We start from the raw sequence: 15,692 nt of genomic DNA, 5'->3' as shown, positions 1-15,692 counted from the left end.
ACCTGTGGCTCTGCACTAAATTAAATGTCCAGTTAACAAATGTTAATTTTTATAAAGAGTTATTTGAACTTTTCTGTTTTAGTAAAAATTTTTTAACAAGCATTTTATTTATCAAAATCTCCTGCCCACGGCTCTCTGTAACCGAATCCCATGGAGGAAATAGCTAGACTCTCAGAATGTGGTCAATCCTGAGACCAACACTTCTGCTCACATTCCTGGCCCAAGAAGAACCCCACTGGAGCCTTCTGGACAGAGGAACCTAGGAGCTGTCAGGGACAGGATACTTCCAGTCTCTGTCTGCACACTGAACCTACCACAAAGCTCTCTGTACCCAGATCCCACTGGGAGAAAGGTGTTTACCAGGAGTGCTGAAACATAGACTTACTGGAGGGTCAAGACACTGTCAGAGGCAGGAAGATCAGCTAACACCAAAGGTAACCAGATGGCAAGAGGCAAGTACAGGAACCTAACCAACAGAAACCAGCACTACTTGGATTCATCACACCCCAGTTCTCCCACCAAAGCAAACACTGGATATGCCAACACAAGGGAAAAGCAAGATTTGGATTTAAAATCACATCTCATGATAATGATAGAGTATTTAAGAAGGACATAAATAACTCCCTTAAAGAAATACAGGACAACAGAGGTAAATAAGTAGAAACCCTTAAAGAGGAAAGAGAAAAATCATTTAAATAATTACAGGAAAACACAAACAAACAGTGTGAAGGAGTTTAACAAAACCATCCAGGATCTAAAACTGGAAATAGAAACAATAAAGAAATCACACATGGAGACAACTCTGGAGATAGAAAACCTAGGAGACAGATCAGAAAGCATAGACACAAGCATCACCAACAGAATACAAGAGATAGAAGAAAGAATCTTGGGAAATGAAAATACCATAGAAAACACTAACACAACTTTCAAAGAAAATGTAAAACACAAAAAGCTCCTAGCCCAACACATCAAAGATATACAGGACACAATGAGAAGATCAAACCTGAGAATAATGGATATGGAAGAGAGCAAAACTCCCAACTTAAACGGCCAGTAAATATCTTCAACAAAATTATAAAAGAAAGCTTCCCTAACATAAAGAAAGAGATGCCCATAAACATACAAGATGCCTACAAAATTCCAAATAAGTGGGATCAGAAAAGAAATTCCTCCTGTCACATAATAGTCAAAACACCAAATACACAAAACAAAGAAAGAATATTAAAAGCAGTAAGGAAAAATGTCAAGTAACATATAAAGGCAGACCTATCAGAATTACACCAGACTTCTCACCAGAGACTATGAAAGACAGAAGTTCCTGGGCAGAAGTCATACATACCCCAAGAGAACACAAATGCCATCCCTGGTTACTATAATCAGCAAAATTCACAATTACCATAAGTGGAGAAATCTAGAGTTTCTAAGAGAAAATCAAATTTACAAAATATCTTTCCACAAAACCAGTCCTAAAAATGATAATAAATGGAAAACTCCAACACAAGGAAGGAAACTACACCTTAGAAAAACCAAAACAGTAATCTTCTTGTAACGAACCCAAGAGAGCCATGCAAATGCAATTCCACCTCTAACAACAAAAATAAAAGTAAACAACAATCACTATTTCTTAATATCTCTTAACATCAATGGACTCAATTCTCCAATAAAAAGACATAGACTAACAGACTGGATACATAAAGAGGACCCAGCATTTTGTTTCATACAGGAAACACACATCAGTGACAAACACAGATACTACCTAGAGAAAAAGTCTGGGGAACAATTTTCCAAGTAAATGGTTCCAAGAAACAAGCTGGAGTAGCCATTCTAATATCATATAAGATCGATTTTCAACCAAAAGTTATCATAAAGATAAGGGAGGACATGTCATATTCATAAAAAAAATCAACCAAGATGAGCTCTCAATCCTGAATCTAAATCTATGCTCCTAATGCAAGGGCACCTACATTCATAAAAAAAATAACTTACTAAGTCTCAAAGTACACATTGCACCTCATACAGTAATAGTGGTAGACTTCAAAAACCCCACTCTCAGCAATGGACAGATCATGGAAACAGAAACTAAACAGACACAGTGAAATTAACAAAAGTTATGAACCAAATGGATTTAACAGGTTTCTTAGAACATTTCATCCTAAAACAAAGGATGTCCTTCAACAGAGGGATACAGAAAATGTGGTAATTTTATACAATGGAGTACTATTCAGCTATTTAAAACAATTACTTCATGAAATTTTTAGGCATATGGATAGAACTAAAAAATACCATCTTGAGTGAGGTAATCCAGTCAGAAAAGAACACACATGATATGTACTCACTGATAAGTGGATATTAGCCCAAAAGCTCTGAATACCCAATATACATTTTATAGACCACAAAAAGCTCAAGAAGAAAGACAAAAGTGTGGGCGCTTCTGTACTTCTTGGAAGGGGAAACAAAATACTCATGGGGAAATACTGAGACAATGTGTGGAACAGAAACTGAAGGAAATGCCAACCAGAGACTGCCACACATGGGGATACATTCCATACGCAGTCACCAAGCCCATACGCTATTTTGGATGCCAAGAAGTGCATGCTGACAGGAGCCTGATATAGCTGGCTCTTGACAGACTCTGCCAGATTCTGACAAATATAGAGGACACCAGCAGACAACCATTGGACTGAGAACAGGGTCTTCAATGGTGGAATTAGAGAAAGAACTGAAAGAGCTGATGGGGTTTGTAACCCCATAGGAAGAAGAACAATATCAACATACCAGGCCCCCAGAGCTTTCGGGTACTAAACCATCAACCAAAGAGTACACGTGGAGCAATCCATGGCTCTAGCTGCATATGCAGCAGACGATAGCCTTGTTGGGCATCAATGGGAGGAGAATCCCTTGGTCCTGCCAAAGCTGGACCCCCTCAGTGTAGGAGAATATCAAGGAGGGGAGAATTGAAGGGGTGGGGTGGTTGGGTGGAGGAACACCCTCATAGAAGAAGGGGTAGGGGATGGGATAGGGGTTTATGGACAGGAAACCAGTAAAGGGAATAACATTTGAAATGTAAATTTTAAAATGTCCAATTAAAAAAAAAGAGCAGAAAAAAATTCTCCCATCGCTTGAGAAGCTCTAGAAACATCCTCAGCTTTTGCCTTCTTTCTGATAATCCAAATTGTCCAGGGATGTGTCTGGGAAAGTCACACATTCATGTCTTTATTTTTCTCTCAGTGCACAAAATGAAAATAGTTACTTATGTTCATGTCTCCAAAACACACTCCACAGTCAAAGTGTCTGATTCAAAAAATACTTTTCTTTACCTACATTTTGTTGGAAAAAACAAATTGTGAAATACTATATAATCTACATTGTTCAGAAGATTCTTTTGAATATTCTCTAATCAAAGCAGAGCTAGCCTGTCCAGTGAGATCATATGTAGGACTGAGTAAAGGCCTCTTAGTAACTCACAAACATGTGTCTCCTGACTACACTGGAGAAGTGTGGTTTTTACGAGAAAGAGTTAAAATTGTTTTGATTCAGCTCAGGCCAGTCCTTGATTCATTGACCTTTTTTTCTGCCTTGTTAGAAAGATAAACATTCCTTTCCATTTGCCCACTTACTGCCCTTGAGTGAGAAAGCAGAACAGTCATTTTCACCGTAACTTTAAACATATTAGTATTTGCTGAAATGAAATCCCAATGTTGTTGTGAGACACAGACACAACACCCCCCTCTTTCCGCAGAATTAAAAATAGTTCAACTCACTCCCAAACATGTTTTTAAAGGACTTTTGTTCCCTAGGGAGACAGCTCAGTTGGTGAATTGCTTACTGTTAGTGAGTAATAACCTGAATTTGATTTTCCAGAATTTATTATACAAAGAAAGGACCAAATACCAAAACTCGACTTCTGACTCATAGACAAGTGTGGTGGCATGCAGGCTAATCTCACTAACATGGGTGGGTAACAACATTTGCCTTCTCACAGTAGTGGATACTCTGCTTCAGGTCAAGGGATCCTGTGTGGATACAACTTTTTTGGAACTTCAACATGGAGGTCTCACCCTTGCTGTTAGCCAGGTTCCCTAGTTATTGGTCTGCAGCCACATGAGTGGCTCTTGGCTTTTCTTTTTTTTTTTTTTTTTTTTTTTTTTTTTTGTTCTTTTTTTGGGAGCTGGGGACCGAACCCAGGGCCTTGCGCTTCCTAGGTAAGCGCTCTACCACTGAGCTAAATCCCCAGCCCCGGCTCTTGGCTTTTCAACTGTTTCCACTTTTCCATTTCATGTCTGCAAGGTTAATCTTGTACTGTCCTCAGTTCTGACTTTTGAGAGGCAGTTTCCACATGGGAAAATGTTTTAGAAATATTAACTTCAGTAAAGTCTTTTTTTTTTTCAGAATATCATCTGTGACAGATCGGTGACTAATGGAATATGGAGCCTCATAGAAGAGTATTCAGGAGATATTTGATTTCCTTGTGAATCAAACCAAGGAAATAAATGACTTTGGCATGCTCTCCGGATTTCTGAACAGGAAAATTTGTCTCCTGCTAAAAGTGAAGTTTAGGTATTTTGAAGAAAGACCAAGTATATTTCAGAGGAAACTGAGTCTTTATTTTTCTTTTTCAAAATCTAATATAAAAATAATTGGAGAGATGTTTCTGAACATCGATTGGCTGAGTATATTTTGATTTTTTAAAGGCGTTTGACATTCTCTTTCAAATACTTACAACCTGTCGGTTGTCATTTTGAGAAGAACACATGCAAAAGTGTTTTATTGATACTACCTGTATTAATAAAAACAGAGTTGAGAATTGTCCACAGCATGGTGGCCATAAGGTTGTTTTTTTTATTCACATAGGAAATAAAGTAACCTAATCAACATGATATTAGACATTGATAGCTTACAAATGCTAAATATACAACATCAAAAGCCTCTTTTGTGTATATATTTTTTTAGAAATTAAAATGTCAGACTGTGTTCAAGTTTTTATTAAGTATCTTTAATAAAAATCTCTCGCAAAAATGAGATTATGGATCTGGAGTAACACACAACTTCACATTCTTCAAAGTAATTCAGACTTTGTGAATAATATCTGGCCAAGTCATTGGAAATTGCTCACGGTCTTTCTAAACATAGAGTGGAAATTGTTTTGCTCAAGCTAAAACTAAATGTCATCTAAGGTCTAATGCTGGGGAAACAATTAAAATATTACTGAATTACCTTGCTGTCAAAGGGCGCACCTTCAAAAGTTAATTATCACTTTATCTTGTTTCATTCATTTAATTAAAACCCTTTTTTAACAGTGTCATCGCATATCAGGTGTGCTGGTTTGTGGAGGAAAAAAAACCCACAAAAACAAATTCTTACTAAATTCTTGATTTATTTAGGCCAAGATATAGAACTTAATGGAAGCAAAAACGACCCAGGAGAGAAGAATATAGTCTATTTTTGTTTGGGATGCTTTCTCTGGATTCTTTCTGGGTAAGAAGTGGACAAAATAGAAGGCTCAGTTACAAAAGACCTTGGCATGAAATATAGTTCTACGGATATGCAAGATGGGGAACAACCCTTCATTTACACAAAGACATTGCCATGCCATAGTGGATCAGCTTCACTGTTTTCTCTGAGCTTCTGAGAGAAATAACCATGGAATTTCAGGGGTCTGAAACACCGGGATTTCCCTCTCTTCATTCAAGAAGTCCTTCTCTGGAGCAGCTGTTCTCAACATTCCTAGTGCTCCAAACCCTTTACTATCCTTTCTCGTGAGGTGGTGACCCCAACCATAAAATTAACGTGTAGCTACGTCATAACTGCAATTTTACCAGCGTTATGAATTATAGATATCTAATATGGAGGTATCCGATATGAGATCCCCAAAGGGATCATGACTTACAAGTTGAGAACTGCCTGCTGTAAAGTTTCCAGCTGGACATTCTTCCATGAATCTCCCTCAGCTTCTTCTGACTTCTGGCAATCTTTGATGTATCACAGATTACAATCACCTGTTCTAATTTTCTCATATATCTATCTGTTTGCTTCTCATAAGTTTACCAGCCATACTGGATTTCAGAGTTAGCTCACTCCTGCTTGACCTGACTTTATCTAAGTATATCTTTACAAACCCTGTTTAGAAACAAGGTCACAATATTAAGTCATCATGGTGTTGCCTTGGGAATTATAGAAGCAGAGACAGGAATGGAGTTTTTTAAGTTTTTCTATGACCGACAGCATCCTCTCTACAGCCAATGAGGGATGCTGAGAAAAAATCAGCTAAAGAATAATTTTAACTGGGGTTGAGGATTTAGCTCAGTGGTAGAGCGCTTGCCTAGGAAGCACAAGGCCCTGGGTTCGGTCCCCAGCTCCGAAAAAAAAAGAACCAAAAAAAAAAAAAAGAACCAAAGAATAATTTTAACCTTCCAAAAACAGTATTATCATTATCATATTCAAAGGATGACACAGTAAAGGAGGTAGCTGTGGTTAGATAAAATGAAGATGGATACTTCAGTTCTTGAGGATGTTGGCAAGCCAATATATCTGCTACTCTAAGGCATCAGGGATGTTGTTCCATTTCAAGGTCAGAAATTTCCTATCTTGGTCTGTTCACATTTTTTTATTCTTTTTTTATTTATACACTGAACAAGTTAAAATAAATAATGTATAAATAAGAGTTTTTGCATAGTGTTCAGAATTTAATAATACTCAGTGATTTATAAAGGAATCTCCTTACAAAAGAAACAGAAAAATTTTGTTAGGCAAGTGGCTGATATTATAAATTTTAAATAAATGTAACAAATTTATTTGTCAAACCATCTATTCCCCAATCCATCCACTCAGGGGTTCTACATCATTACACAGTTGTAAGATACCCTAGACTATATAGCATGAGTGAGAGGAAGGGGATTAAGAAATGGTTACTGATAAACTCTACGTTAAATGCATTTTTTTATTTTGTCTTAGTGAGAGGAGCAAAATCCTATTACATCCTTATCTAATGTAAAATAAATACCATCACAAAGGTGGATCCACTACTCCAAGATAAACAGGATACAAACTTTGAATATAGTATTTACACACAAAATCTCAAGGCCTGCCAAGTCTTTATATCATACAATTTCCAGTCAGAATCTTTCTGTTGAAGATTAACAAAATTTCCTTAAATCCAATTAAGGGGAAGCTACCTAGAATTCATTCATAGTAAAAGGCAAAGGGTGAAGCCTTCCATATAATTTAATAAAAATGTTGACAATGATGGCACAGTGAAGATGGTGTTTGTTGGTGACTGATTGATCTCATTGTGTGTTCAAGAAAATCGAGCATGTTTTCTGTATTTTCCTTCACAGAAGAGTGAACTGAGGTCTTCAAAACAATGAAAAAGTCTTTTATCCACATTCTCACTTATCTTTTCAGCATCGGTCGTATACACATTTACATTTCCCTTTCTTCAGTCTTTAGTATATTTCAGTTGCTTTAATAAGATGATAAGATTATCACTTACACATAGATAGCTATGCATAATAGAAAAATTATGTTACACATCAGCAATGAGAGTCTCTGGTGAATGTGGATTCTTCAATAGATAAATAATATCTGAGCACACCTGTGGTATCCAAACATGTAAAAAAGTCGATACGTTCATTCTTGCTAAACTTGACATTTTTATTCTTACTGCTCTGGTTTTTCTTCCTAATTTTTAACATACACATGACTGAAAGCAATTAGTCCCAACAAAGCTAATGTTTGAATATTAAAGCGGTGATTAAATTTCTTCCACCAAATAAACTAACCAATTTTCCTTTTAATTCAGTCCCAGTCAGTATTCTAGGTCATGGGAAAAATTTGGCCACAGTCTTTGATACAATATAACAGGTGTGGTCTCTAGTCTGGTTCTCTATAACATACAGCCCTTGTTCCTCTGTGAGACTTCAATTTTTGATATCCATGTGGATATAAATATCATGGTCTACTGAACACTAACAAGTCATTAAGATTTGAACTCAAAAAAAATATTGATTTGAAAGTTAATATTTAGGGGCAAATGGGCATTCCAAGATGGCAGATGAAATGCGGCACCAAAGAATGCCAGCATTGAGAAAGTTCAATGACAATCAGCACAGAAAGTATAACAAGGGGCGACTGAAAAGTAGGAAGAAATAGAAAAGCTGTACAACAAAAATATAGAGCAAGTTACCTAGCTACCTGGTGGAATAGTGAGAACCCAAGACTGTTCCAAAAGTTAAGCTAGACATTACTGGCTTTAAAGAGTCCGAGAAACCACTTAGTCCAGATGGTTGGTGGGAATTTAAAGTATTGCAGCCCCTCTTAAGTTAGGATTCAGACCCCTCAAAACACTGAAGATACAACTACAATATGACCTCATCACACCACTTTTGTGTATAAGTCATAAGAAATCAGAGTCAACATGTGCAAAGTTACCTACATATTCATGTTTACTTATGCAGTATTCACAATAACCAAGATATGGAACCAGCCCAGAGAACCATCAAAAGATGAATGTATGTAGAAAATGTGGCATATACACACTATAGAGTTTTATTGAGATATAAAGAAGGAAAGTTATCATTTATAGAAAAATGTATGGAACTAAAGACTTATGATAATATATCATATACTATATACTAGTATATGATAATAAATCATATTCTAGACTTATATAACATAAATTATATAATATTAACATAATTATTAGCATAAATTATATAATTAAATTAATTAAATAAATCCAGGCAGCACATTATCGATACCTCCCCAATGTTTTACATTCCCAAATGAAAGACATATACATACAGCCTATATATTTTTTTAATCTTTATTAACTTGAGTATTTCTTATTTACATTTCAATTATTATTCCCTTTCCCAGTTTCTGGGCCAACATCCCCCTAACCCCTCCCCTTCCCATTCTATATGGGCTTCCCCTCTCCATCCTCCCCACATTACCACCCTCCCCCCAACAATCACGTTCACTGGGGGTTCAGTCTTGGCAGGACCAAGGGCTTCCCCTTCCACTGGTGCTCTTACTAGGCTATTCATTGCTACCTATGCGGTTGGAGCCCAGGGTCAATCCATGTATCGTCTTTCGGTAGTCAGCCTGTATATTTTGATATGCCTTAATCAGCTCAATGGCTGGGCCACTTCCTAACCTTCATGTGGTTAATCCACCTCCTGCCTATAATTCCAAAGTATTACTTACTAAATTCTATATTCTATTTTGCTTCCCAGGACTCCGTAGGGAAGCCCTCTTGGGCTTTTCTTCTCTGGCTCCTTCACATGGTTGTCATACCTCTCTGTCTTCAGGCATGGCAGCCTCCTCTCCTTTTCCTCTCCTTCCTCCTTGTCCTTTTCCAAGGAATCCTAGAAGTCCCACCTCTCTCTTCCATGACCAGCCTTTGGTTGTTGTTGTCGTCTTTATCATCAGAACCAACTGGAAACAGGGTCTTCCAATGTCTTATGGGCAGATACAACGTCATGTGAGGTGTTGTGGTGAATGTAATTAACATGAAAATACAAGCTGCTATAATAATTATATCATAATGTATATAATTTATATGAAAAGAAGGAAGAGAAAGAATTGGTTGGAGGAAGAGTTTTAATGAGAGTGGGTGAAGTGTACAATAGTAAATAAACAAAATGCACGAAATACATGTATGAAAATACGATCAAGACATCCTTTGTATGGTTACTAAAATTCTAATAAAAGTAGAAAGTATTGAAGCAGACCTCTCTCTCTCTCTCTCTCTCTCTCTCTCTCTCTCTCTCTCTCTCTCTCTCTGTGTGTGTGTGTGTGTGTGTGTGTGTGTGTGTGTGTTTTGGGAGATCTTTAACCTTTAACTACTTTTATATAGAAAAGTGCATAATCATGTTTAGAAATAGCTACCAGTTCATATCTCTTATAATTAAACCTGAATAACCTATAACATTGATATTTATATTCTTACTTTATTTGTATGAAATTCCTTAGAAGCAAGCTTAATTATACCCAATTGATGTCAAAGAATGTTGATGTTCTCAGTCATATGATATTGCAACACTAAATAGGAAGCAAGCAGGACAATAGTAATTTAAACTTGTGTCTTCAAGTCTCAAAATTATCTTTTTATTATTTAATCATCTCTTTAACTAGTGGAAAATTGTGATTATTGGCAAACCTTGACTGTAGTGATGAAACAATTCTTACCAGAAAGTCTGATCATTTACCCCCAGTATAGGGGATTGTTGGGAGGAGGGTGGCAATGGGGGGGGGGAGGGGAACACCTATATAGAAGGTGGGAAGGGCTAGGAGATTGATGGTCTGGAAACAGGGAAAGGGAATAACATTTGAAATGTAAATAAGAAATATCCAATTTAATAAAAATGGAAGAAAAAGAAATAAGCTGTATATCTAGTTAGGGTCCATCCAATGAACACTTGTAGAACAGCATCATTCTGGGTTCATTGCAAATTTTTTAAGAAGCCTTTCTTGAAAGACTTATTTAGGAGGGAAGTAGATATGTAACCAAAGCCATTACTTTTTGGAGGCTTTTCCATGAAAAGAGAGTGCCAGCTTCAAATGAGAAGGGGGAAGAGATTAGAGGAAAGCTTGTCGCCTGAAAGACGTTGTAGAGAATGAGATGATACCGGGAAGGGAGAGCAGAATAGATGAAATTTTATCTAGAGAAGGGTGTAAGTGTTGTCTGTGTTAACTGAGACATTTGTAAAGCAAGATTTTAAGTTTGTTAAACGGCCTCAAACAGAGATCATGAATAACAGAAGACAGGGTTAGGATTGAGTCAACACATCCAGTGTTCCAGAAAGTGTCTGGAAACTAGTCTCATGTTATTTGTTCTCCTACACATTTTTCACAGAATTATGTATGGGTAATTCATTTCATGTTGTATATTCTACCACATTCTCAAATGGCTCTAGTCTACTGATACTCTTTGCCTACTTAACTGCAAGACCATTAAGAGCCCTTCATTAAAAGCTTTGAAATTACTGAAAATGAAATCAGAATGTTATTAGCCCATCCAGCAGGAAATTCTGAAATTAAGTCTGATAAACATTCATTCGTCTAAATCAAACTCTTTTTCTGACATTGTCTCCATAATAACTCTAGGGAAATTTACAAAGCAATCATTAATCTTCTCCTGGAAAGAACATTTTTCCCTTGCAATAATTTACAAAAGGGGAAGAAAATATGTGTGGTTTTCAGAATCAAGACAGAAAGAGTAGGACACGAAGTACCACACAGTCCAAAAGATAACCTGAACATTCCTTGGTGAGTAAAGATATTAAAAACACATTTGTTTACTGAAAATGTTCATGTTGCTGTGTTACAGATCTGTGGCAGTCACATGGTCTCTAAGAAGCAGTCTCAGACATGGTGATAGCATGGTTTCTTGAGATCCCAAGCCACAACTTGTGCTGTCTGGAGTAGAGTGAAGTGTTCAATTCTCTTCTGACAAACGATTTGTGATCTTAGGTATTACCTCATGAATATGGTTGTTGATTTTCAATATAAAAACAATTTCAAATTAAATATGTATTAATAAAATATTAAATACTGTTGTATCAAATATTGTACAAAAGTTTCTTTTCATTGTTCAAAAGTTTTGAGTTACATATGTTTGCTTCGAATGCTCTCCTGAAGTAATTTGAATATATAACTTGTAATGAAAATATATCACTTAGAGTAACACAGGACTGGTGAATATCATGAGCAAAGATAAATTCAGAATACTTGAAGGGAAAAAAAAAGAGGTAAAGTCACAAAAGTATGTAAGCTAAAACTAACTGTGACTAAGATAAAGGGGTTCAAGTTTCCTGAGCACAGTTGGCTTAAAATAGAAAAATATGAGGCCAGTGAGATAGTTTATCAGGTAAAAGGCAAGTCACAGGAATGTGGTAAATTTCAGATAGTTCACATGATAATCCTACTGGAATGCATTTATCCCTCACTTATGTAAAATGAGTAAACAGAGTTATTAAGGAACTGAGATGCCACTATTGGGGAGTAGGGATTCAGAGTTAGGGAATGAGGTTCCAGGGCTCATAACTATGACTATTGCTCATATTCTTTGCTTAATAATGTATCTGGTTTGTTGGAAGCGTTAAACAGACATTAATTATTCTTTGGATTTATTAGTAGGAATGCTTTAGATACTTTGGAAGATAGAGACCTGGAATTATTCAGAAACTAACCTGTTACTCTTTCAAAGATTCTGAAAAAAAAACATTGATTGCATTTTCAAGTAAATTATATCCTGGCTTTCAATAACCTTTAGAACTCTATATTAATTCTGACAAATTTTAGTTACGTGACCTTAGACAAAATCTGTAAAATCAGTGAACACCTTATGTGTGTGGGTTTGCAAATTAAGACTGTAATATATACATTGTAAAGATTCAATGGAAGTAGAATACATAAAATTGAGCTCACTGACAGATAATTTGGAAGGACTTGGCAAATAATGCCAGTAATGTCTACTAATGATTAATAAGCATATTCACTTGAGTTTATCGTGCTCAACCTCCTTTATTCTCTAGTTGTATTCTTTTATGCTCTAGCTGTACTCCTTTATGCTGGACTTCTTGAGCAGATGCAACTATTCAGGTGAGTCTACTATGCTGTTAAGGTGAGCGAGTAGAATTTGGTTTGGGGAATTATATTGAGAAGAATCTAGAAGGAACATTTGGAGAGAAGAAGTAGAGCCCAGAGCAAAAGAGCGCATGTTGTGGGTTGTATATCTTACTTCTCATCTCTATGTAAGTCTAGTGATTGTTAGAACCTAGTGGGGTTCTCCTAGCATAAATATTAAAGAGGTGGTTTCCTGAGGCAACCTTGCAATAGCATCTATACTAACTGCAGTTAAAATAGGAGATGGCTTTCATGGGACCACAATGTCTATGTCTAGTTGCATGGTTGGGCATTGTTTTTTAAGTCTGCCTCAGTTATTACTGGCTCCCTGAAGAGTGGACAAGGGTGAATTCAGGATCTCCTATCATGTCATAACTGCTACGACAGAGCATAGGGGACATTGTCATTGAAACTAGTAATCGTGGCTGAAATAAATCAAAAAGAATTTTCCCTAATGCAGTGTATTCAGGTAAACATATTGGGCTCAAATTACAATATCTTTATGGAAATCTTAAAAATCACGTTAATATGAAGCCATTTACCTAAAGCCTCATAAATTTACCTCTTATTTTTATTTTTACAGCAAAGCAAGTATTATGAGAAAGTATGTTTCTATTCAGAAGAGTTTCAGCTATGCACGAAGTATACAAGAGATATTAACTGAAGGAAGAATAGAAATAACAAAGAGAAAGGAATGGATAAAGAAACCCCTTTGTGGGCTCTTATGTTTATGCTATGCTGTCACTAATGTGGCTATTAACTTTTAGTGTCCAGATTTATTGTGCTGGCGTAACAGTGCTTTGCTGTGCCGAAGTATCAAATCACTATTGCTTATTTGTTGGCATCTCATCTATTTAAGGGAAATAAGCGATTTTACCCACTGCCAAGAGACTAATAAGGAAATGTGCAAGTAGATTATGGATGGGTAGCACAGTTCTCCTTGGAAGATAGCAAATTGCTTGTATTTTGTTCGAGATTAAATCATAAACTACCTTACTACTTGAAGAAAAAAATCAATTCATCTTTCCCATAATAAACATGCTAGGCATTTATTCAATGGAAAAATCCTGTAAACTTAAAACTTACACAGATAAAAATAAAGTCTGTGCAGATGCTCATGAGTAACAAACAATATTTTAGGAAAGTAAATAATGTGTAAGTCTCCAGAACAGTTACATCTAGGAATTTTGAGATTTCTGATCTCAGAAAATTGACAAATCAAGTATAGAATGTGTACTTTTGGAAAAGACAACAAACTAGGTGAAGGATAGGACTGCAGACTTGGGAAGCACATTTCACTGTAAAAGTGTGGACCTTCAACTTCATTAGACTTAGATGCACAGAGGTCAGGAACAATCCTGCTGATATAACTTCTCGCATTCTCCTCCTTCATTATAAAAAGAGGAAGGATCACTGCATGGAAACAGTTACTCTTGGGATAATCTTCTTGTGCACCGTGTAAAGAGTTTCTTTGTATTATTCAAATTTTGGTTTCTGTACCTGCAGAGTACGGAGTACTGTACTGACATTTGGTATTGCTATTTTTATGAAGCATCACCAGTCACAATGTTTCATAAACATTCTTCTCCATCACCTTTTGGTAGGTTTAATAAGGATATAATTGCCTATATTATATCAGAAGAGGAAAGGCAGGACATCTGGGCAGAGATTGGAACTTTGGGAAGAACTGATGAACTTGGGATTTGCCAACTAGCCATGAAGGAAGTCAGACATATGGGTACTGAATGAGAGGTAACAGCAGCTGAGAGAACATGGAGATGGATGTTAAGATTTCTCTCTGCACATTTACAGGTTGTTATGAATATTCTTAAGGGATGGATGTGTATGTCTAGATGACCCAATTATATCTCATGAATTGGATCAGAGGTTCTTGTGTTGTGTGTTCTTTCATGTGGTGATTTAATTGAGTTCAAGAGAGTGTGTGGTGGCTGGACGCACTGGGCCACCACAGAATTGGGATGTGTATATCTGGCATGGTGGCAGCCTGCCTTGGGAACTAGATGGGTAGAGAGATTGTTTGCAGGCTCAGAGAGTAGCCATTGGCAGTGTGATATGGGTTTGGAGGTAAGTGGGAAAGACACTTTGCTGACTGAGATGAAAATATCCAACAAATGTCATGTAGTTCCACAGTGCCGAAACTAGTGTGGGTTAAAAGAAACCGTAGTTTTAAATTTTCCTGCAACATGTACCAGTATAAATGCGTTATTACTTTATGTGCACTACTTGGGAACAAACCTAAGCTATAGGGATTTCTTAATTTTATTTATTTATTTATATTCATGAATAATATAAGTCTCTGTATCATTATTCATGTGCTGGGGGATCAATACAGTCCAGCAATGAGTTGCAGTAATTGGGATAGCATATGAAATAGCCTAAAGTACATTAGTTTCACTAATGTGTCCCTAAACCCTCTAGTTCACCATTGGCTGAATTTAAGCATTTCATTAGGAACAAAATTATAGATCACACAAAGAGTATATCTGACACTCAACATCATCTTAGTAGGTGCTGGCAATTTATATACATAATATGAGTTGAACATTATAATTTAGTATGGTCATGAAGCATATATATTGGTTAATCTGAATAAATGGCAAAGATGTATAGGAAAATTATATAATTACAGATGATAAATCCACTAATTACAGTTATTCTATGACTTCAACATTTACTGCTCCTCCTTGACTGGTAGGTATCCTCTATTACAAATACTTTCATAATTCTCTTTTTTTACTGGATATTTTCTTTACTTACATTTGAAATGCTAGCCCCTTCCCTCATTTCCCCTCTGAAGTCCCCCTATCATTTTCCCCCTCCTCTGCCTCTATGAGAGTGCTCCACCACCCACCCACCCAATCCCCACATCTCTGCACCCTGGCTTTCCCCTACATGGGGGCACTGATCCTTCACAGGACCAAGGGCCTCTCCTCTAATTGATGCCCAATAAGGTCATGCTCTGCTACCTAAATGAATGGAGCCATGGATCCCTCCATGTGTACTCTTTGGTTGATGGTTTAGTCTCTGGGAGCTCTGGAGTGGGG

Source organism: Rattus norvegicus, chromosome 15 (assembly GCF_021556685.1).
Source record: "Rattus norvegicus strain SHRSP/BbbUtx chromosome 15, alternate assembly SHRSP_T2T, whole genome shotgun sequence".
Taxonomy (NCBI): domain Eukaryota; kingdom Metazoa; phylum Chordata; class Mammalia; order Rodentia; family Muridae; genus Rattus; species Rattus norvegicus.
This window is presented reverse-complemented; position numbering follows the sequence as displayed.